General features: G+C 46.4%; 13 non-coding genes across 13 annotated transcripts; all 13 read right to left on the reverse strand.

Annotated features, from left to right (window-relative positions):
* Positions 1-1,319: 1,319 nt before the first annotated feature.
* LOC142282769 (U2 spliceosomal RNA) lies at positions 1,320-1,510 on the reverse strand. Its single transcript, XR_012744577.1, has one exon. It is a non-coding gene; the product is annotated as a U2 spliceosomal RNA (small nuclear RNA).
* Positions 1,511-2,897: 1,387 nt separating this feature from the next.
* LOC142282779 (U2 spliceosomal RNA) lies at positions 2,898-3,088 on the reverse strand. Its single transcript, XR_012744586.1, has one exon. It is a non-coding gene; the product is annotated as a U2 spliceosomal RNA (small nuclear RNA).
* A 1,387-nt stretch (positions 3,089-4,475) lies between these two features.
* LOC142282780 (U2 spliceosomal RNA) lies at positions 4,476-4,666 on the reverse strand. The gene has a single exon (XR_012744587.1). It is a non-coding gene; the product is annotated as a U2 spliceosomal RNA (small nuclear RNA).
* Positions 4,667-6,053: 1,387 nt separating this feature from the next.
* On the reverse strand, positions 6,054-6,244 carry LOC142282781 (U2 spliceosomal RNA). The gene has a single exon (XR_012744588.1). It is a non-coding gene; the product is annotated as a U2 spliceosomal RNA (small nuclear RNA).
* Positions 6,245-7,631: 1,387 nt separating this feature from the next.
* On the reverse strand, positions 7,632-7,822 carry LOC142282782 (U2 spliceosomal RNA). The gene has a single exon (XR_012744589.1). It is a non-coding gene; the product is annotated as a U2 spliceosomal RNA (small nuclear RNA).
* Positions 7,823-9,209: 1,387 nt separating this feature from the next.
* On the reverse strand, positions 9,210-9,400 carry LOC142282770 (U2 spliceosomal RNA). Its single transcript, XR_012744578.1, has one exon. It is a non-coding gene; the product is annotated as a U2 spliceosomal RNA (small nuclear RNA).
* A 1,387-nt stretch (positions 9,401-10,787) lies between these two features.
* Positions 10,788-10,978, reverse strand: LOC142282772 (U2 spliceosomal RNA). Its single transcript, XR_012744579.1, has one exon. It is a non-coding gene; the product is annotated as a U2 spliceosomal RNA (small nuclear RNA).
* A 1,387-nt stretch (positions 10,979-12,365) lies between these two features.
* LOC142282773 (U2 spliceosomal RNA) lies at positions 12,366-12,556 on the reverse strand. The gene has a single exon (XR_012744580.1). It is a non-coding gene; the product is annotated as a U2 spliceosomal RNA (small nuclear RNA).
* Positions 12,557-13,943: 1,387 nt separating this feature from the next.
* LOC142282774 (U2 spliceosomal RNA) lies at positions 13,944-14,134 on the reverse strand. Its single transcript, XR_012744581.1, has one exon. It is a non-coding gene; the product is annotated as a U2 spliceosomal RNA (small nuclear RNA).
* Positions 14,135-15,521: 1,387 nt separating this feature from the next.
* Positions 15,522-15,712, reverse strand: LOC142282775 (U2 spliceosomal RNA). The gene has a single exon (XR_012744582.1). It is a non-coding gene; the product is annotated as a U2 spliceosomal RNA (small nuclear RNA).
* Positions 15,713-17,099: 1,387 nt separating this feature from the next.
* On the reverse strand, positions 17,100-17,290 carry LOC142282776 (U2 spliceosomal RNA). Its single transcript, XR_012744583.1, has one exon. It is a non-coding gene; the product is annotated as a U2 spliceosomal RNA (small nuclear RNA).
* A 1,387-nt stretch (positions 17,291-18,677) lies between these two features.
* Positions 18,678-18,868, reverse strand: LOC142282777 (U2 spliceosomal RNA). The gene has a single exon (XR_012744584.1). It is a non-coding gene; the product is annotated as a U2 spliceosomal RNA (small nuclear RNA).
* A 1,387-nt stretch (positions 18,869-20,255) lies between these two features.
* LOC142282778 (U2 spliceosomal RNA) lies at positions 20,256-20,446 on the reverse strand. The gene has a single exon (XR_012744585.1). It is a non-coding gene; the product is annotated as a U2 spliceosomal RNA (small nuclear RNA).
* Positions 20,447-20,759: the final 313 nt, after the last annotated feature.

Here is a 20,759-nt window from a genome sequence, read left to right on the forward strand (position 1 = left end):
GAGAGGGAGACAAACCCACGCCTACACAAGACATTTTGTCACCCAAGCCAACCCTTGAAAAGGCTGCTTTGCAGAGCCAAAACAAGAAGAATGGTGCGTTTTGCAGCCGCCGCCCACTGCAATGAATCTGAATAACTCCTCCTTTAGGGCGCAAGCAACTCCCCTCCCCCTTGCAGTCTTTCCAATTCACGATACAAAAAGACGGACAGGACAGGTTGCCTGACTTTCCGTCACTGCCACCCTTTGCCATCCTTACCCGTAGAAAGCCCTTTCATCATCCCCAAACCCTAATCTTTTCCCTTTCCTTCCCAGCCCCCAAACCCTGCCCTCTGTACCTTTCTCACCACCCGCTTCCCTTCTCCTGTCATCCCCCTACCACCCGGGAAAAAAAGAGATTGCCCCCTCCTTCCACTAGCCCACCCTCCCACCCAAAGAACAACTTCTTCTGCGCAGCTTGTTTTCTAGGCAGCAGCGCTATTGTGATGTCATCGGGGGGCATTGTGACAAGCCGCCAGTGTTCCGTCTCTTCATGTTGTGCACAGTTCAAACGGAAAATACATCAACAGGCAGACTACAGAAAAGCTTACTATCAAAGGTTAGAGGGGGGCTTTCTCAGAGGGCTTTTTACAGTTTTTCTATTCCCAATTAGCCGTTTAAGTGTACTTATTGAAAGTAGTAATTCTTTCATAGGCCGCCCTTTCTTAGTATTTGACGTTCCTTATATTGCGGTATGAGGCTTCGCAGTAGGTTGCAAACATTCATCACCCATGACTGTCCCCAATTGAGCTCAGAAGCTCAATGTCTATCATGACCTCTCTTTTAGAATGTCCAAGAGCAAGCAAACTATTCCTCCAGGAGAGGGCGCCAACAGACTACTAAAGAGATCATCATTACTCAAAGAAAACCCCAAAAACCAATGCATGATAGGAATAAACAGGTAACTTTCTTTGGAGTGGAAGCGGAGAGATCGCACCAGATGCCAATTCTAGATGTTATCACACCTGTGGTCACTGCAGCAGCAGGTGAATCCACTTTGTCCAAAAGGGATCTATTCCATTCAATTGCAAATGATCTAGATAAGACAGAGAACTGCAGCACGGGGACATAGCCGAGTTGGTCAGGTTGAGTGGTGATGAGTTTGCTATTTGGATGAATAAAGAAAGTCAAAAGTGTGAAAGATAAAAAACAAAAGGAGGAAGTGTGAAAAGTGAATGGGCCAAATTGAGGTGCATATGAAGACGTATGCTTTCTTCCAATTCATTAAATCGGGCTAATATGAATCAGGTGAATTGAGTTCTGCTTTTGGAAACTGGGTTAAGAAGGGGTGCACCGTTCCTGGAGGTACTGCAATACCAGGTCAATGCGTGGAGTGGACAGAGCAAGCTCTTTTTCCATCTCCCTGTTCTAAAAATCCATTTAATATATGGTCCCCAGATAGGGGACGTATCAGATATTAAACTGATAAGAACAGATACTACACTTGATCTTAGCCAAAAGGCCGAGAAGCGATAACCAGAATTGGTTTGGGCCTCGAGTGGCACCCTGGCCTATGCCGGACACATCTTAGGGAGAGAGAGCGAGAGGGAGACAAACCCACGCCTACACAAGACATTTTGTCACCCAAGCCAACCCTTGAAAAGGCTGCTTTGCAGAGCCAAAACAAGAAGAATGGTGCGTTTTGCAGCCGCCGCCCACTGCAATGAATCTGAATAACTCCTCCTTTAGGGCGCAAGCAACTCCCCTCCCCCTTGCAGTCTTTCCAATTCACGATACAAAAAGACGGACAGGACAGGTTGCCTGACTTTCCGTCACTGCCACCCTTTGCCATCCTTACCCGTAGAAAGCCCTTTCATCATCCCCAAACCCTAATCTTTTCCCTTTCCTTCCCAGCCCCCAAACCCTGCCCTCTGTACCTTTCTCACCACCCGCTTCCCTTCTCCTGTCATCCCCCTACCACCCGGGAAAAAAAGAGATTGCCCCCTCCTTCCACTAGCCCACCCTCCCACCCAAAGAACAACTTCTTCTGCGCAGCTTGTTTTCTAGGCAGCAGCGCTATTGTGATGTCATCGGGGGGCATTGTGACAAGCCGCCAGTGTTCCGTCTCTTCATGTTGTGCACAGTTCAAACGGAAAATACATCAACAGGCAGACTACAGAAAAGCTTACTATCAAAGGTTAGAGGGGGGCTTTCTCAGAGGGCTTTTTACAGTTTTTCTATTCCCAATTAGCCGTTTAAGTGTACTTATTGAAAGTAGTAATTCTTTCATAGGCCGCCCTTTCTTAGTATTTGACGTTCCTTATATTGCGGTATGAGGCTTCGCAGTAGGTTGCAAACATTCATCACCCATGACTGTCCCCAATTGAGCTCAGAAGCTCAATGTCTATCATGACCTCTCTTTTAGAATGTCCAAGAGCAAGCAAACTATTCCTCCAGGAGAGGGCGCCAACAGACTACTAAAGAGATCATCATTACTCAAAGAAAACCCCAAAAACCAATGCATGATAGGAATAAACAGGTAACTTTCTTTGGAGTGGAAGCGGAGAGATCGCACCAGATGCCAATTCTAGATGTTATCACACCTGTGGTCACTGCAGCAGCAGGTGAATCCACTTTGTCCAAAAGGGATCTATTCCATTCAATTGCAAATGATCTAGATAAGACAGAGAACTGCAGCACGGGGACATAGCCGAGTTGGTCAGGTTGAGTGGTGATGAGTTTGCTATTTGGATGAATAAAGAAAGTCAAAAGTGTGAAAGATAAAAAACAAAAGGAGGAAGTGTGAAAAGTGAATGGGCCAAATTGAGGTGCATATGAAGACGTATGCTTTCTTCCAATTCATTAAATCGGGCTAATATGAATCAGGTGAATTGAGTTCTGCTTTTGGAAACTGGGTTAAGAAGGGGTGCACCGTTCCTGGAGGTACTGCAATACCAGGTCAATGCGTGGAGTGGACAGAGCAAGCTCTTTTTCCATCTCCCTGTTCTAAAAATCCATTTAATATATGGTCCCCAGATAGGGGACGTATCAGATATTAAACTGATAAGAACAGATACTACACTTGATCTTAGCCAAAAGGCCGAGAAGCGATAACCAGAATTGGTTTGGGCCTCGAGTGGCACCCTGGCCTATGCCGGACACATCTTAGGGAGAGAGAGCGAGAGGGAGACAAACCCACGCCTACACAAGACATTTTGTCACCCAAGCCAACCCTTGAAAAGGCTGCTTTGCAGAGCCAAAACAAGAAGAATGGTGCGTTTTGCAGCCGCCGCCCACTGCAATGAATCTGAATAACTCCTCCTTTAGGGCGCAAGCAACTCCCCTCCCCCTTGCAGTCTTTCCAATTCACGATACAAAAAGACGGACAGGACAGGTTGCCTGACTTTCCGTCACTGCCACCCTTTGCCATCCTTACCCGTAGAAAGCCCTTTCATCATCCCCAAACCCTAATCTTTTCCCTTTCCTTCCCAGCCCCCAAACCCTGCCCTCTGTACCTTTCTCACCACCCGCTTCCCTTCTCCTGTCATCCCCCTACCACCCGGGAAAAAAAGAGATTGCCCCCTCCTTCCACTAGCCCACCCTCCCACCCAAAGAACAACTTCTTCTGCGCAGCTTGTTTTCTAGGCAGCAGCGCTATTGTGATGTCATCGGGGGGCATTGTGACAAGCCGCCAGTGTTCCGTCTCTTCATGTTGTGCACAGTTCAAACGGAAAATACATCAACAGGCAGACTACAGAAAAGCTTACTATCAAAGGTTAGAGGGGGGCTTTCTCAGAGGGCTTTTTACAGTTTTTCTATTCCCAATTAGCCGTTTAAGTGTACTTATTGAAAGTAGTAATTCTTTCATAGGCCGCCCTTTCTTAGTATTTGACGTTCCTTATATTGCGGTATGAGGCTTCGCAGTAGGTTGCAAACATTCATCACCCATGACTGTCCCCAATTGAGCTCAGAAGCTCAATGTCTATCATGACCTCTCTTTTAGAATGTCCAAGAGCAAGCAAACTATTCCTCCAGGAGAGGGCGCCAACAGACTACTAAAGAGATCATCATTACTCAAAGAAAACCCCAAAAACCAATGCATGATAGGAATAAACAGGTAACTTTCTTTGGAGTGGAAGCGGAGAGATCGCACCAGATGCCAATTCTAGATGTTATCACACCTGTGGTCACTGCAGCAGCAGGTGAATCCACTTTGTCCAAAAGGGATCTATTCCATTCAATTGCAAATGATCTAGATAAGACAGAGAACTGCAGCACGGGGACATAGCCGAGTTGGTCAGGTTGAGTGGTGATGAGTTTGCTATTTGGATGAATAAAGAAAGTCAAAAGTGTGAAAGATAAAAAACAAAAGGAGGAAGTGTGAAAAGTGAATGGGCCAAATTGAGGTGCATATGAAGACGTATGCTTTCTTCCAATTCATTAAATCGGGCTAATATGAATCAGGTGAATTGAGTTCTGCTTTTGGAAACTGGGTTAAGAAGGGGTGCACCGTTCCTGGAGGTACTGCAATACCAGGTCAATGCGTGGAGTGGACAGAGCAAGCTCTTTTTCCATCTCCCTGTTCTAAAAATCCATTTAATATATGGTCCCCAGATAGGGGACGTATCAGATATTAAACTGATAAGAACAGATACTACACTTGATCTTAGCCAAAAGGCCGAGAAGCGATAACCAGAATTGGTTTGGGCCTCGAGTGGCACCCTGGCCTATGCCGGACACATCTTAGGGAGAGAGAGCGAGAGGGAGACAAACCCACGCCTACACAAGACATTTTGTCACCCAAGCCAACCCTTGAAAAGGCTGCTTTGCAGAGCCAAAACAAGAAGAATGGTGCGTTTTGCAGCCGCCGCCCACTGCAATGAATCTGAATAACTCCTCCTTTAGGGCGCAAGCAACTCCCCTCCCCCTTGCAGTCTTTCCAATTCACGATACAAAAAGACGGACAGGACAGGTTGCCTGACTTTCCGTCACTGCCACCCTTTGCCATCCTTACCCGTAGAAAGCCCTTTCATCATCCCCAAACCCTAATCTTTTCCCTTTCCTTCCCAGCCCCCAAACCCTGCCCTCTGTACCTTTCTCACCACCCGCTTCCCTTCTCCTGTCATCCCCCTACCACCCGGGAAAAAAAGAGATTGCCCCCTCCTTCCACTAGCCCACCCTCCCACCCAAAGAACAACTTCTTCTGCGCAGCTTGTTTTCTAGGCAGCAGCGCTATTGTGATGTCATCGGGGGGCATTGTGACAAGCCGCCAGTGTTCCGTCTCTTCATGTTGTGCACAGTTCAAACGGAAAATACATCAACAGGCAGACTACAGAAAAGCTTACTATCAAAGGTTAGAGGGGGGCTTTCTCAGAGGGCTTTTTACAGTTTTTCTATTCCCAATTAGCCGTTTAAGTGTACTTATTGAAAGTAGTAATTCTTTCATAGGCCGCCCTTTCTTAGTATTTGACGTTCCTTATATTGCGGTATGAGGCTTCGCAGTAGGTTGCAAACATTCATCACCCATGACTGTCCCCAATTGAGCTCAGAAGCTCAATGTCTATCATGACCTCTCTTTTAGAATGTCCAAGAGCAAGCAAACTATTCCTCCAGGAGAGGGCGCCAACAGACTACTAAAGAGATCATCATTACTCAAAGAAAACCCCAAAAACCAATGCATGATAGGAATAAACAGGTAACTTTCTTTGGAGTGGAAGCGGAGAGATCGCACCAGATGCCAATTCTAGATGTTATCACACCTGTGGTCACTGCAGCAGCAGGTGAATCCACTTTGTCCAAAAGGGATCTATTCCATTCAATTGCAAATGATCTAGATAAGACAGAGAACTGCAGCACGGGGACATAGCCGAGTTGGTCAGGTTGAGTGGTGATGAGTTTGCTATTTGGATGAATAAAGAAAGTCAAAAGTGTGAAAGATAAAAAACAAAAGGAGGAAGTGTGAAAAGTGAATGGGCCAAATTGAGGTGCATATGAAGACGTATGCTTTCTTCCAATTCATTAAATCGGGCTAATATGAATCAGGTGAATTGAGTTCTGCTTTTGGAAACTGGGTTAAGAAGGGGTGCACCGTTCCTGGAGGTACTGCAATACCAGGTCAATGCGTGGAGTGGACAGAGCAAGCTCTTTTTCCATCTCCCTGTTCTAAAAATCCATTTAATATATGGTCCCCAGATAGGGGACGTATCAGATATTAAACTGATAAGAACAGATACTACACTTGATCTTAGCCAAAAGGCCGAGAAGCGATAACCAGAATTGGTTTGGGCCTCGAGTGGCACCCTGGCCTATGCCGGACACATCTTAGGGAGAGAGAGCGAGAGGGAGACAAACCCACGCCTACACAAGACATTTTGTCACCCAAGCCAACCCTTGAAAAGGCTGCTTTGCAGAGCCAAAACAAGAAGAATGGTGCGTTTTGCAGCCGCCGCCCACTGCAATGAATCTGAATAACTCCTCCTTTAGGGCGCAAGCAACTCCCCTCCCCCTTGCAATCTTTCCAATTCACGATACAAAAAGACGGACAGGACAGGTTGCCTGACTTTCCGTCACTGCCACCCTTTGCCATCCTTACCCGTAGAAAGCCCTTTCATCATCCCCAAACCCTAATCTTTTCCCTTTCCTTCCCAGCCCCCAAACCCTGCCCTCTGTACCTTTCTCACCACCCGCTTCCCTTCTCCTGTCATCCCCCTACCACCCGGGAAAAAAAGAGATTGCCCCCTCCTTCCACTAGCCCACCCTCCCACCCAAAGAACAACTTCTTCTGCGCAGCTTGTTTTCTAGGCAGCAGCGCTATTGTGATGTCATCGGGGGGCATTGTGACAAGCCGCCAGTGTTCCGTCTCTTCATGTTGTGCACAGTTCAAACGGAAAATACATCAACAGGCAGACTACAGAAAAGCTTACTATCAAAGGTTAGAGGGGGGCTTTCTCAGAGGGCTTTTTACAGTTTTTCTATTCCCAATTAGCCGTTTAAGTGTACTTATTGAAAGTAGTAATTCTTTCATAGGCCGCCCTTTCTTAGTATTTGACGTTCCTTATATTGCGGTATGAGGCTTCGCAGTAGGTTGCAAACATTCATCACCCATGACTGTCCCCAATTGAGCTCAGAAGCTCAATGTCTATCATGACCTCTCTTTTAGAATGTCCAAGAGCAAGCAAACTATTCCTCCAGGAGAGGGCGCCAACAGACTACTAAAGAGATCATCATTACTCAAAGAAAACCCCAAAAACCAATGCATGATAGGAATAAACAGGTAACTTTCTTTGGAGTGGAAGCGGAGAGATCGCACCAGATGCCAATTCTAGATGTTATCACACCTGTGGTCACTGCAGCAGCAGGTGAATCCACTTTGTCCAAAAGGGATCTATTCCATTCAATTGCAAATGATCTAGATAAGACAGAGAACTGCAGCACGGGGACATAGCCGAGTTGGTCAGGTTGAGTGGTGATGAGTTTGCTATTTGGATGAATAAAGAAAGTCAAAAGTGTGAAAGATAAAAAACAAAAGGAGGAAGTGTGAAAAGTGAATGGGCCAAATTGAGGTGCATATGAAGACGTATGCTTTCTTCCAATTCATTAAATCGGGCTAATATGAATCAGGTGAATTGAGTTCTGCTTTTGGAAACTGGGTTAAGAAGGGGTGCACCGTTCCTGGAGGTACTGCAATACCAGGTCAATGCGTGGAGTGGACAGAGCAAGCTCTTTTTCCATCTCCCTGTTCTAAAAATCCATTTAATATATGGTCCCCAGATAGGGGACGTATCAGATATTAAACTGATAAGAACAGATACTACACTTGATCTTAGCCAAAAGGCCGAGAAGCGATAACCAGAATTGGTTTGGGCCTCGAGTGGCACCCTGGCCTATGCCGGACACATCTTAGGGAGAGAGAGCGAGAGGGAGACAAACCCACGCCTACACAAGACATTTTGTCACCCAAGCCAACCCTTGAAAAGGCTGCTTTGCAGAGCCAAAACAAGAAGAATGGTGCGTTTTGCAGCCGCCGCCCACTGCAATGAATCTGAATAACTCCTCCTTTAGGGCGCAAGCAACTCCCCTCCCCCTTGCAGTCTTTCCAATTCACGATACAAAAAGACGGACAGGACAGGTTGCCTGACTTTCCGTCACTGCCACCCTTTGCCATCCTTACCCGTAGAAAGCCCTTTCATCATCCCCAAACCCTAATCTTTTCCCTTTCCTTCCCAGCCCCCAAACCCTGCCCTCTGTACCTTTCTCACCACCCGCTTCCCTTCTCCTGTCATCCCCCTACCACCCGGGAAAAAAAGAGATTGCCCCCTCCTTCCACTAGCCCACCCTCCCACCCAAAGAACAACTTCTTCTGCGCAGCTTGTTTTCTAGGCAGCAGCGCTATTGTGATGTCATCGGGGGGCATTGTGACAAGCCGCCAGTGTTCCGTCTCTTCATGTTGTGCACAGTTCAAACGGAAAATACATCAACAGGCAGACTACAGAAAAGCTTACTATCAAAGGTTAGAGGGGGGCTTTCTCAGAGGGCTTTTTACAGTTTTTCTATTCCCAATTAGCCGTTTAAGTGTACTTATTGAAAGTAGTAATTCTTTCATAGGCCGCCCTTTCTTAGTATTTGACGTTCCTTATATTGCGGTATGAGGCTTCGCAGTAGGTTGCAAACATTCATCACCCATGACTGTCCCCAATTGAGCTCAGAAGCTCAATGTCTATCATGACCTCTCTTTTAGAATGTCCAAGAGCAAGCAAACTATTCCTCCAGGAGAGGGCGCCAACAGACTACTAAAGAGATCATCATTACTCAAAGAAAACCCCAAAAACCAATGCATGATAGGAATAAACAGGTAACTTTCTTTGGAGTGGAAGCGGAGAGATCGCACCAGATGCCAATTCTAGATGTTATCACACCTGTGGTCACTGCAGCAGCAGGTGAATCCACTTTGTCCAAAAGGGATCTATTCCATTCAATTGCAAATGATCTAGATAAGACAGAGAACTGCAGCACGGGGACATAGCCGAGTTGGTCAGGTTGAGTGGTGATGAGTTTGCTATTTGGATGAATAAAGAAAGTCAAAAGTGTGAAAGATAAAAAACAAAAGGAGGAAGTGTGAAAAGTGAATGGGCCAAATTGAGGTGCATATGAAGACGTATGCTTTCTTCCAATTCATTAAATCGGGCTAATATGAATCAGGTGAATTGAGTTCTGCTTTTGGAAACTGGGTTAAGAAGGGGTGCACCGTTCCTGGAGGTACTGCAATACCAGGTCAATGCGTGGAGTGGACAGAGCAAGCTCTTTTTCCATCTCCCTGTTCTAAAAATCCATTTAATATATGGTCCCCAGATAGGGGACGTATCAGATATTAAACTGATAAGAACAGATACTACACTTGATCTTAGCCAAAAGGCCGAGAAGCGATAACCAGAATTGGTTTGGGCCTCGAGTGGCACCCTGGCCTATGCCGGACACATCTTAGGGAGAGAGAGCGAGAGGGAGACAAACCCACGCCTACACAAGACATTTTGTCACCCAAGCCAACCCTTGAAAAGGCTGCTTTGCAGAGCCAAAACAAGAAGAATGGTGCGTTTTGCAGCCGCCGCCCACTGCAATGAATCTGAATAACTCCTCCTTTAGGGCGCAAGCAACTCCCCTCCCCCTTGCAGTCTTTCCAATTCACGATACAAAAAGACGGACAGGACAGGTTGCCTGACTTTCCGTCACTGCCACCCTTTGCCATCCTTACCCGTAGAAAGCCCTTTCATCATCCCCAAACCCTAATCTTTTCCCTTTCCTTCCCAGCCCCCAAACCCTGCCCTCTGTACCTTTCTCACCACCCGCTTCCCTTCTCCTGTCATCCCCCTACCACCCGGGAAAAAAAGAGATTGCCCCCTCCTTCCACTAGCCCACCCTCCCACCCAAAGAACAACTTCTTCTGCGCAGCTTGTTTTCTAGGCAGCAGCGCTATTGTGATGTCATCGGGGGGCATTGTGACAAGCCGCCAGTGTTCCGTCTCTTCATGTTGTGCACAGTTCAAACGGAAAATACATCAACAGGCAGACTACAGAAAAGCTTACTATCAAAGGTTAGAGGGGGGCTTTCTCAGAGGGCTTTTTACAGTTTTTCTATTCCCAATTAGCCGTTTAAGTGTACTTATTGAAAGTAGTAATTCTTTCATAGGCCGCCCTTTCTTAGTATTTGACGTTCCTTATATTGCGGTATGAGGCTTCGCAGTAGGTTGCAAACATTCATCACCCATGACTGTCCCCAATTGAGCTCAGAAGCTCAATGTCTATCATGACCTCTCTTTTAGAATGTCCAAGAGCAAGCAAACTATTCCTCCAGGAGAGGGCGCCAACAGACTACTAAAGAGATCATCATTACTCAAAGAAAACCCCAAAAACCAATGCATGATAGGAATAAACAGGTAACTTTCTTTGGAGTGGAAGCGGAGAGATCGCACCAGATGCCAATTCTAGATGTTATCACACCTGTGGTCACTGCAGCAGCAGGTGAATCCACTTTGTCCAAAAGGGATCTATTCCATTCAATTGCAAATGATCTAGATAAGACAGAGAACTGCAGCACGGGGACATAGCCGAGTTGGTCAGGTTGAGTGGTGATGAGTTTGCTATTTGGATGAATAAAGAAAGTCAAAAGTGTGAAAGATAAAAAACAAAAGGAGGAAGTGTGAAAAGTGAATGGGCCAAATTGAGGTGCATATGAAGACGTATGCTTTCTTCCAATTCATTAAATCGGGCTAATATGAATCAGGTGAATTGAGTTCTGCTTTTGGAAACTGGGTTAAGAAGGGGTGCACCGTTCCTGGAGGTACTGCAATACCAGGTCAATGCGTGGAGTGGACAGAGCAAGCTCTTTTTCCATCTCCCTGTTCTAAAAATCCATTTAATATATGGTCCCCAGATAGGGGACGTATCAGATATTAAACTGATAAGAACAGATACTACACTTGATCTTAGCCAAAAGGCCGAGAAGCGATAACCAGAATTGGTTTGGGCCTCGAGTGGCACCCTGGCCTATGCCGGACACATCTTAGGGAGAGAGAGCGAGAGGGAGACAAACCCACGCCTACACAAGACATTTTGTCACCCAAGCCAACCCTTGAAAAGGCTGCTTTGCAGAGCCAAAACAAGAAGAATGGTGCGTTTTGCAGCCGCCGCCCACTGCAATGAATCTGAATAACTCCTCCTTTAGGGCGCAAGCAACTCCCCTCCCCCTTGCAGTCTTTCCAATTCACGATACAAAAAGACGGACAGGACAGGTTGCCTGACTTTCCGTCACTGCCACCCTTTGCCATCCTTACCCGTAGAAAGCCCTTTCATCATCCCCAAACCCTAATCTTTTCCCTTTCCTTCCCAGCCCCCAAACCCTGCCCTCTGTACCTTTCTCACCACCCGCTTCCCTTCTCCTGTCATCCCCCTACCACCCGGGAAAAAAAGAGATTGCCCCCTCCTTCCACTAGCCCACCCTCCCACCCAAAGAACAACTTCTTCTGCGCAGCTTGTTTTCTAGGCAGCAGCGCTATTGTGATGTCATCGGGGGGCATTGTGACAAGCCGCCAGTGTTCCGTCTCTTCATGTTGTGCACAGTTCAAACGGAAAATACATCAACAGGCAGACTACAGAAAAGCTTACTATCAAAGGTTAGAGGGGGGCTTTCTCAGAGGGCTTTTTACAGTTTTTCTATTCCCAATTAGCCGTTTAAGTGTACTTATTGAAAGTAGTAATTCTTTCATAGGCCGCCCTTTCTTAGTATTTGACGTTCCTTATATTGCGGTATGAGGCTTCGCAGTAGGTTGCAAACATTCATCACCCATGACTGTCCCCAATTGAGCTCAGAAGCTCAATGTCTATCATGACCTCTCTTTTAGAATGTCCAAGAGCAAGCAAACTATTCCTCCAGGAGAGGGCGCCAACAGACTACTAAAGAGATCATCATTACTCAAAGAAAACCCCAAAAACCAATGCATGATAGGAATAAACAGGTAACTTTCTTTGGAGTGGAAGCGGAGAGATCGCACCAGATGCCAATTCTAGATGTTATCACACCTGTGGTCACTGCAGCAGCAGGTGAATCCACTTTGTCCAAAAGGGATCTATTCCATTCAATTGCAAATGATCTAGATAAGACAGAGAACTGCAGCACGGGGACATAGCCGAGTTGGTCAGGTTGAGTGGTGATGAGTTTGCTATTTGGATGAATAAAGAAAGTCAAAAGTGTGAAAGATAAAAAACAAAAGGAGGAAGTGTGAAAAGTGAATGGGCCAAATTGAGGTGCATATGAAGACGTATGCTTTCTTCCAATTCATTAAATCGGGCTAATATGAATCAGGTGAATTGAGTTCTGCTTTTGGAAACTGGGTTAAGAAGGGGTGCACCGTTCCTGGAGGTACTGCAATACCAGGTCAATGCGTGGAGTGGACAGAGCAAGCTCTTTTTCCATCTCCCTGTTCTAAAAATCCATTTAATATATGGTCCCCAGATAGGGGACGTATCAGATATTAAACTGATAAGAACAGATACTACACTTGATCTTAGCCAAAAGGCCGAGAAGCGATAACCAGAATTGGTTTGGGCCTCGAGTGGCACCCTGGCCTATGCCGGACACATCTTAGGGAGAGAGAGCGAGAGGGAGACAAACCCACGCCTACACAAGACATTTTGTCACCCAAGCCAACCCTTGAAAAGGCTGCTTTGCAGAGCCAAAACAAGAAGAATGGTGCGTTTTGCAGCCGCCGCCCACTGCAATGAATCTGAATAACTCCTCCTTTAGGGCGCAAGCAACTCCCCTCCCCCTTGCAGTCTTTCCAATTCACGATACAAAAAGACGGACAGGACAGGTTGCCTGACTTTCCGTCACTGCCACCCTTTGCCATCCTTACCCGTAGAAAGCCCTTTCATCATCCCCAAACCCTAATCTTTTCCCTTTCCTTCCCAGCCCCCAAACCCTGCCCTCTGTACCTTTCTCACCACCCGCTTCCCTTCTCCTGTCATCCCCCTACCACCCGGGAAAAAAAGAGATTGCCCCCTCCTTCCACTAGCCCACCCTCCCACCCAAAGAACAACTTCTTCTGCGCAGCTTGTTTTCTAGGCAGCAGCGCTATTGTGATGTCATCGGGGGGCATTGTGACAAGCCGCCAGTGTTCCGTCTCTTCATGTTGTGCACAGTTCAAACGGAAAATACATCAACAGGCAGACTACAGAAAAGCTTACTATCAAAGGTTAGAGGGGGGCTTTCTCAGAGGGCTTTTTACAGTTTTTCTATTCCCAATTAGCCGTTTAAGTGTACTTATTGAAAGTAGTAATTCTTTCATAGGCCGCCCTTTCTTAGTATTTGACGTTCCTTATATTGCGGTATGAGGCTTCGCAGTAGGTTGCAAACATTCATCACCCATGACTGTCCCCAATTGAGCTCAGAAGCTCAATGTCTATCATGACCTCTCTTTTAGAATGTCCAAGAGCAAGCAAACTATTCCTCCAGGAGAGGGCGCCAACAGACTACTAAAGAGATCATCATTACTCAAAGAAAACCCCAAAAACCAATGCATGATAGGAATAAACAGGTAACTTTCTTTGGAGTGGAAGCGGAGAGATCGCACCAGATGCCAATTCTAGATGTTATCACACCTGTGGTCACTGCAGCAGCAGGTGAATCCACTTTGTCCAAAAGGGATCTATTCCATTCAATTGCAAATGATCTAGATAAGACAGAGAACTGCAGCACGGGGACATAGCCGAGTTGGTCAGGTTGAGTGGTGATGAGTTTGCTATTTGGATGAATAAAGAAAGTCAAAAGTGTGAAAGATAAAAAACAAAAGGAGGAAGTGTGAAAAGTGAATGGGCCAAATTGAGGTGCATATGAAGACGTATGCTTTCTTCCAATTCATTAAATCGGGCTAATATGAATCAGGTGAATTGAGTTCTGCTTTTGGAAACTGGGTTAAGAAGGGGTGCACCGTTCCTGGAGGTACTGCAATACCAGGTCAATGCGTGGAGTGGACAGAGCAAGCTCTTTTTCCATCTCCCTGTTCTAAAAATCCATTTAATATATGGTCCCCAGATAGGGGACGTATCAGATATTAAACTGATAAGAACAGATACTACACTTGATCTTAGCCAAAAGGCCGAGAAGCGATAACCAGAATTGGTTTGGGCCTCGAGTGGCACCCTGGCCTATGCCGGACACATCTTAGGGAGAGAGAGCGAGAGGGAGACAAACCCACGCCTACACAAGACATTTTGTCACCCAAGCCAACCCTTGAAAAGGCTGCTTTGCAGAGCCAAAACAAGAAGAATGGTGCGTTTTGCAGCCGCCGCCCACTGCAATGAATCTGAATAACTCCTCCTTTAGGGCGCAAGCAACTCCCCTCCCCCTTGCAGTCTTTCCAATTCACGATACAAAAAGACGGACAGGACAGGTTGCCTGACTTTCCGTCACTGCCACCCTTTGCCATCCTTACCCGTAGAAAGCCCTTTCATCATCCCCAAACCCTAATCTTTTCCCTTTCCTTCCCAGCCCCCAAACCCTGCCCTCTGTACCTTTCTCACCACCCGCTTCCCTTCTCCTGTCATCCCCCTACCACCCGGGAAAAAAAGAGATTGCCCCCTCCTTCCACTAGCCCACCCTCCCACCCAAAGAACAACTTCTTCTGCGCAGCTTGTTTTCTAGGCAGCAGCGCTATTGTGATGTCATCGGGGGGCATTGTGACAAGCCGCCAGTGTTCCGTCTCTTCATGTTGTGCACAGTTCAAACGGAAAATACATCAACAGGCAGACTACAGAAAAGCTTACTATCAAAGGTTAGAGGGGGGCTTTCTCAGAGGGCTTTTTACAGTTTTTCTATTCCCAATTAGCCGTTTAAGTGTACTTATTGAAAGTAGTAATTCTTTCATAGGCCGCCCTTTCTTAGTATTTGACGTTCCTTATATTGCGGTATGAGGCTTCGCAGTAGGTTGCAAACATTCATCACCCATGACTGTCCCCAATTGAGCTCAGAAGCTCAATGTCTATCATGACCTCTCTTTTAGAATGTCCAAGAGCAAGCAAACTATTCCTCCAGGAGAGGGCGCCAACAGACTACTAAAGAGATCATCATTACTCAAAGAAAACCCCAAAAACCAATGCATGATAGGAATAAACAGGTAACTTTCTTTGGAGTGGAAGCGGAGAGATCGCACCAGATGCCAATTCTAGATGTTATCACACCTGTGGTCACTGCAGCAGCAGGTGAATCCACTTTGTCCAAAAGGGATCTATTCCATTCAATTGCAAATGATCTAGATAAGACAGAGAACTGCAGCACGGGGACATAGCCGAGTTGGTCAGGTTGAGTGGTGATGAGTTTGCTATTTGGATGAATAAAGAAAGTCAAAAGTGTGAAAGATAAAAAACAAAAGGAGGAAGTGTGAAAAGTGAATGGGCCAAATTGAGGTGCATATGAAGACGTATGCTTTCTTCCAATTCATTAAATCGGGCTAATATGAATCAGGTGAATTGAGTTCTGCTTTTGGAAACTGGGTTAAGAAGGGGTGCACCGTTCCTGGAGGTACTGCAATACCAGGTCAATGCGTGGAGTGGACAGAGCAAGCTCTTTTTCCATCTCCCTGTTCTAAAAATCCATTTAATATATGGTCCCCAGATAGGGGACGTATCAGATATTAAACTGATAAGAACAGATACTACACTTGATCTTAGCCAAAAGGCCGAGAAGCGATAACCAGAATTGGTTTGGGCCTCGAGTGGCACCCTGGCCTATGCCGGACACATCTTAGGGAGAGAGAGCGAGAGGGAGACAAACCCACGCCTACACAAGACATTTTGTCACCCAAGCCAACCCTTGAAAAGGCTGCTTTGCAGAGCCAAAACAAGAAGAATGGTGCGTTTTGCAGCCGCCGCCCACTGCAATGAATCTGAATAACTCCTCCTTTAGGGCGCAAGCAACTCCCCTCCCCCTTGCAGTCTTTCCAATTCACGATACAAAAAGACGGACAGGACAGGTTGCCTGACTTTCCGTCACTGCCACCCTTTGCCATCCTTACCCGTAGAAAGCCCTTTCATCATCCCCAAACCCTAATCTTTTCCCTTTCCTTCCCAGCCCCCAAACCCTGCCCTCTGTACTTTTCTCACCACCCGCTTCCCTTCTCCTGTCATCCCCCTACCACCCGGGAAAAAAAGAGATTGCCCCCTCCTTCCACTAGCCCACCCTCCCACCCAAAGAACAACTTCTTCTGCGCAGCTTGTTTTCTAGGCAGCAGCGCTATTGTGATGTCATCGGGGGGCATTGTGACAAGCCGCCAGTGTTCCGTCTCTTCATGTTGTGCACAGTTCAAACGGAAAATACATCAACAGGCAGACTACAGAAAAGCTTACTATCAAAGGTTAGAGGGGGGCTTTCTCAGAGGGCTTTTTACAGTTTTTCTATTCCCAATTAGCCGTTTAAGTGTACTTATTGAAAGTAGTAATTCTTTCATAGGCCGCCCTTTCTTAGTATTTGACGTTCCTTATATTGCGGTATGAGGCTTCGCAGTAGGTTGCAAACATTCATCACCCATGACTGTCCCCAATTGAGCTCAGAAGCTCAATGTCTATCATGACCTCTCTTTTAGAATGTCCAAGAGCAAGCAAACTATTCCTCCAGGAGAGGGCGCCAACAGACTACTAAAGAGATCATCATTACTCAAAGAAAACCCCAAAAACCAATGCATGATAGGAATAAACAGGTAACTTTCTTTGGAGTGGAAGCGGAGAGATCGCACCAGATGCCAATTCTAGATGTTATCACACCTGTGGTCACTGCAGCAGCAGGTGAATCCACTTTGTCCAAAAGGGATCTATTCCATTCAATTGCAAATGATCTAGATAAGACAGAGAACTGCAGCACGGGGACATAGCCGAGTTGGTCAGGTTGAGTGGTGATGAGTTTGCTATTTGGATGAATAAAGAAAGTCAAAAGTGTGAAAGATAAAAAACAAAAGGAGGAAGTGTGAAAAGTGAATGGGCCAAATTGAGGTGCATATGAAGACGTATGCTTTCTTCCAATTCATTAAATCGGGCTAATATGAATCAGGTGAATTGAGTTCTGCTTTTGGAAACTGGGTTAAGAAGGGGTGCACCGTTCCTGGAGGTACTGCAATACCAGGTCAATGCGTGGAGTGGACAGAGCAAGCTCTTTTTCCATCTCCCTGTTCTAAAAATCCATTTAATATATGGTCCCCAGATAGGGGACGTATCAGATATTAAACTGATAAGAACAGATACTACACTTGATCTTAGCCAAAAGGCCGAGAAGCGATAACCAGAATTGGTTTGGGCCTCGAGTGGCACCCTGGCCTATGCCGGACACATCTTAGGGAGAGAGAGCGAGAGGGAGACAAACCCACGCCTACACAAGACATTTTGTCACCCAAGCCAACCCTTGAAAAGGCTGCTTTGCAGAGCCAAAACAAGAAGAATGGTGCGTTTTGCAGCCGCCGCCCACTGCAATGAATCTGAATAACTCCTCCTTTAGGGCGCAAGCAACTCCCCTCCCCCTTGCAGTCTTTCCAATTCACGATACAAAAAGACGGACAGGACAGGTTGCCTGACTTTCCGTCACTGCCACCCTTTGCCATCCTTACCCGTAGAAAGCCCTTTCATCATCCCCAAACCCTAATCTTTTCCCTTTCCTTCCCAGCCCCCAAACCCTGCCCTCTGTACCTTTCTCACCACCCGCTTCCCTTCTCCTGTCATCCCCCTACCACCCGGGAAAAAAAGAGATTGCCCCCTCCTTCCACTAGCCCACCCTCCCACCCAAAGAACAACTTCTTCTGCGCAGCTTGTTTTCTAGGCAGCAGCGCTATTGTGATGTCATCGGGGGGCATTGTGACAAGCCGCCAGTGTTCCGTCTCTTCATGTTGTGCACAGTTCAAACGGAAAATACATCAACAGGCAGACTACAGAAAAGCTTACTATCAAAGGTTAGAGGGGGGCTTTCTCAGAGGGCTTTTTACAGTTTTTCTATTCCCAATTAGCCGTTTAAGTGTACTTATTGAAAGTAGTAATTCTTTCATAGGCCGCCCTTTCTTAGTATTTGACGTTCCTTATATTGCGGTATGAGGCTTCGCAGTAGGTTGCAAACATTCATCACCCATGACTGTCCCCAATTGAGCTCAGAAGCTCAATGTCTATCATGACCTCTCTTTTAGAATGTCCAAGAGCAAGCAAACTATTCCTCCAGGAGAGGGCGCCAACAGACTACTAAAGAGATCATCATTACTCAAAGAAAACCCCAAAAACCAATGCATGATAGGAATAAACAGGTAACTTTCTTTGGAGTGGAAGCGGAGAGATCGCACCAGATGCCAATTCTAGATGTTATCACACCTGTGGTCACTGCAGCAGCAGGTGAATCCACTTTGTCCAAAAGGGATCTATTCCATTCAATTGCAAATGATCTAGATAAGACAGAGAACTGCAGCACGGGGACATAGCCGAGTTGGTCAGGTTGAGTGGTGATGAGTTTGCTATTTGGATGAATAAAGAAAGTCAAAAGTGTGAAAGATAAAAAACAAAAGGAGGAAGTGTGAAAAGTGAATGGGCCAAATTGAGGTGCATATGAAGACGTATGCTTTCTTCCAATTCATTAAATCGGGCTAATATGAATCAGGTGAATTGAGTTCTGCTTTTGGAAACTGGGTTAAGAAGGGGTGCACCGTTCCTGGAGGTACTGCAATACCAGGTCAATGCGTGGAGTGGACAGAGCAAGCTCTTTTTCCATCTCCCTGTTCTAAAAATCCATTTAATATATGGTCCCCAGATAGGGGACGTATCAGATATTAAACTGATAAGAACAGATACTACACTTGATCTTAGCCAAAAGGCCGAGAAGCGATAACCAGAATTGGTTTGGGCCTCGAGTGGCACCCTGGCCTATGCCGGACACATCTTAGGGAGAGAGAGCGAGAGGGAGACAAACCCACGCCTACACAAGACATTTTGTCACCCAAGCCAACCCTTGAAAAGGCTGCTTTGCAGAGCCAAAACAAGAAGAATGGTGCGTTTTGCAGCCGCCGCCCACTGCAATGAATCTGAATAACTCCTCCTTTAGGGCGCAAGCAACTCCCCTCCCCCTTGCAGTCTTTCCAATTCACGATACAAAAAGACGGACAGGACAGGTTGCCTGACTTTCCGTCACTGCCACCCTTTGCCATCCTTACCCGTAGAAAGCCCTTTCATCATCCCCAAACCCTAATCTTTTCCCTTTCCTTCCCAGCCCCCAAACCCTGCCCTCTGTACCTTTCTCACCACCCGCTTCCCTTCTCCTGTCATCCCCCTACCACCCGGGAAAAAAAGAGATTGCCCCCTCCTTCCACTAGCCCACCCTCCCACCCAAAGAACAACTTCTTCTGCGCAGCTTGTTTTCTAGGCAGCAGCGCTATTGTGATGTCATCGGGGGGCATTGTGACAAGCCGCCAGTGTTCCGTCTCTTCATGTTGTGCACAGTTCAAACGGAAAATACATCAACAGGCAGACTACAGAAAAGCTTACTATCAAAGGTTAGAGGGGGGCTTTCTCAGAGGGCTTTTTACAGTTTTTCTATTCCCAATTAGCCGTTTAAGTGTACTTATTGAAAGTAGTAATTCTTTCATAGGCCGCCCTTTCTTAGTATTTGACGTTCCTTATATTGCGGTATGAGGCTTCGCAGTAGGTTGCAAACATTCATCACCCATGACTGTCCCCAATTGAGCTCAGAAGCTCAATGTCTATCATGACCTCTCTTTTAGAATGTCCAAGAGCAAGCAAACTATTCCTCCAGGAGAGGGCGCCAACAGACTACTAAAGAGATCATCATTACTCAAAGAAAACCCCAAAAACCAATGCATGATAGGAATAAACAGGTAACTTTCTTTGGAGTGGAAGCGGAGAGATCGCACCAGATGCCAATTCTAGATGTTATCACACCTGTGGTCACTGCAGCAGCAGGTGAATCCACTTTGTCCAAAAGGGATCTATTCCATTCAATTGCAAATGATCTAGATAAGACAGAGAACTGCAGCACGGGGACATAGCCGAGTTGGTCAGGTTGAGTGGTGATGAGTTTGCTATTTGGATGAATAAAGAAAGTCAAAAGTGTGAAAGATAAAAAACAAAAGGAGGAAGTGTGAAAAGTGAATGGGCCAAATTGAGGTGCATATGAAGACGTATGCTTTCTTCCAATTCATTAAATCGGGCTAATATGAATCAGGTGAATTGAGTTCTGCTTTTGGAAACTGGGTTAAGAAGGGGTGCACCGTTCCTGGAGGTACTGCAATACCAGGTCAATGCGTGGAGTGGACAGAGCAAGCTCTTTTTCCATCTCCCTGTTCTAAAAATCCATTTAATATATGGTCCCCAGATAGGGGACGTATCAGATATTAAACTGATAAGAACAGATACTACACTTGATCTTAGCCAAAAGGCCGAGAAGCGATAACCAGAATTGGTTTGGGCCTCGAGTGGCACCCTGGCCTATGCCGGACACATCTTAGGGAGAGAGAGCGAGAGGGAGACAAACCCACGCCTACACAAGACATTTTGTCACCCAAGCCAACCCTTGAAAAGGCTGCTTTGCAGAGCCAAAACAAGAAGAATGGTGCGTTTTGCAGCCGCCGCCCACTGCAATGAATCTGAATAACTCCTCCTTTAGGGCGCAAGCAACTCCCCTCCCCCTTGCAGTCTTTCCAATTCACGATACAAAAAGACGGACAGGACAGGTTGCCTGACTTTCCGTCACTGCCACCCTTT

This window comes from Anomaloglossus baeobatrachus, unplaced genomic scaffold (genome assembly GCF_048569485.1).
Source record: "Anomaloglossus baeobatrachus isolate aAnoBae1 unplaced genomic scaffold, aAnoBae1.hap1 Scaffold_5206, whole genome shotgun sequence".
Classification (NCBI taxonomy): Eukaryota; Metazoa; Chordata; class Amphibia; order Anura; family Aromobatidae; genus Anomaloglossus; species Anomaloglossus baeobatrachus.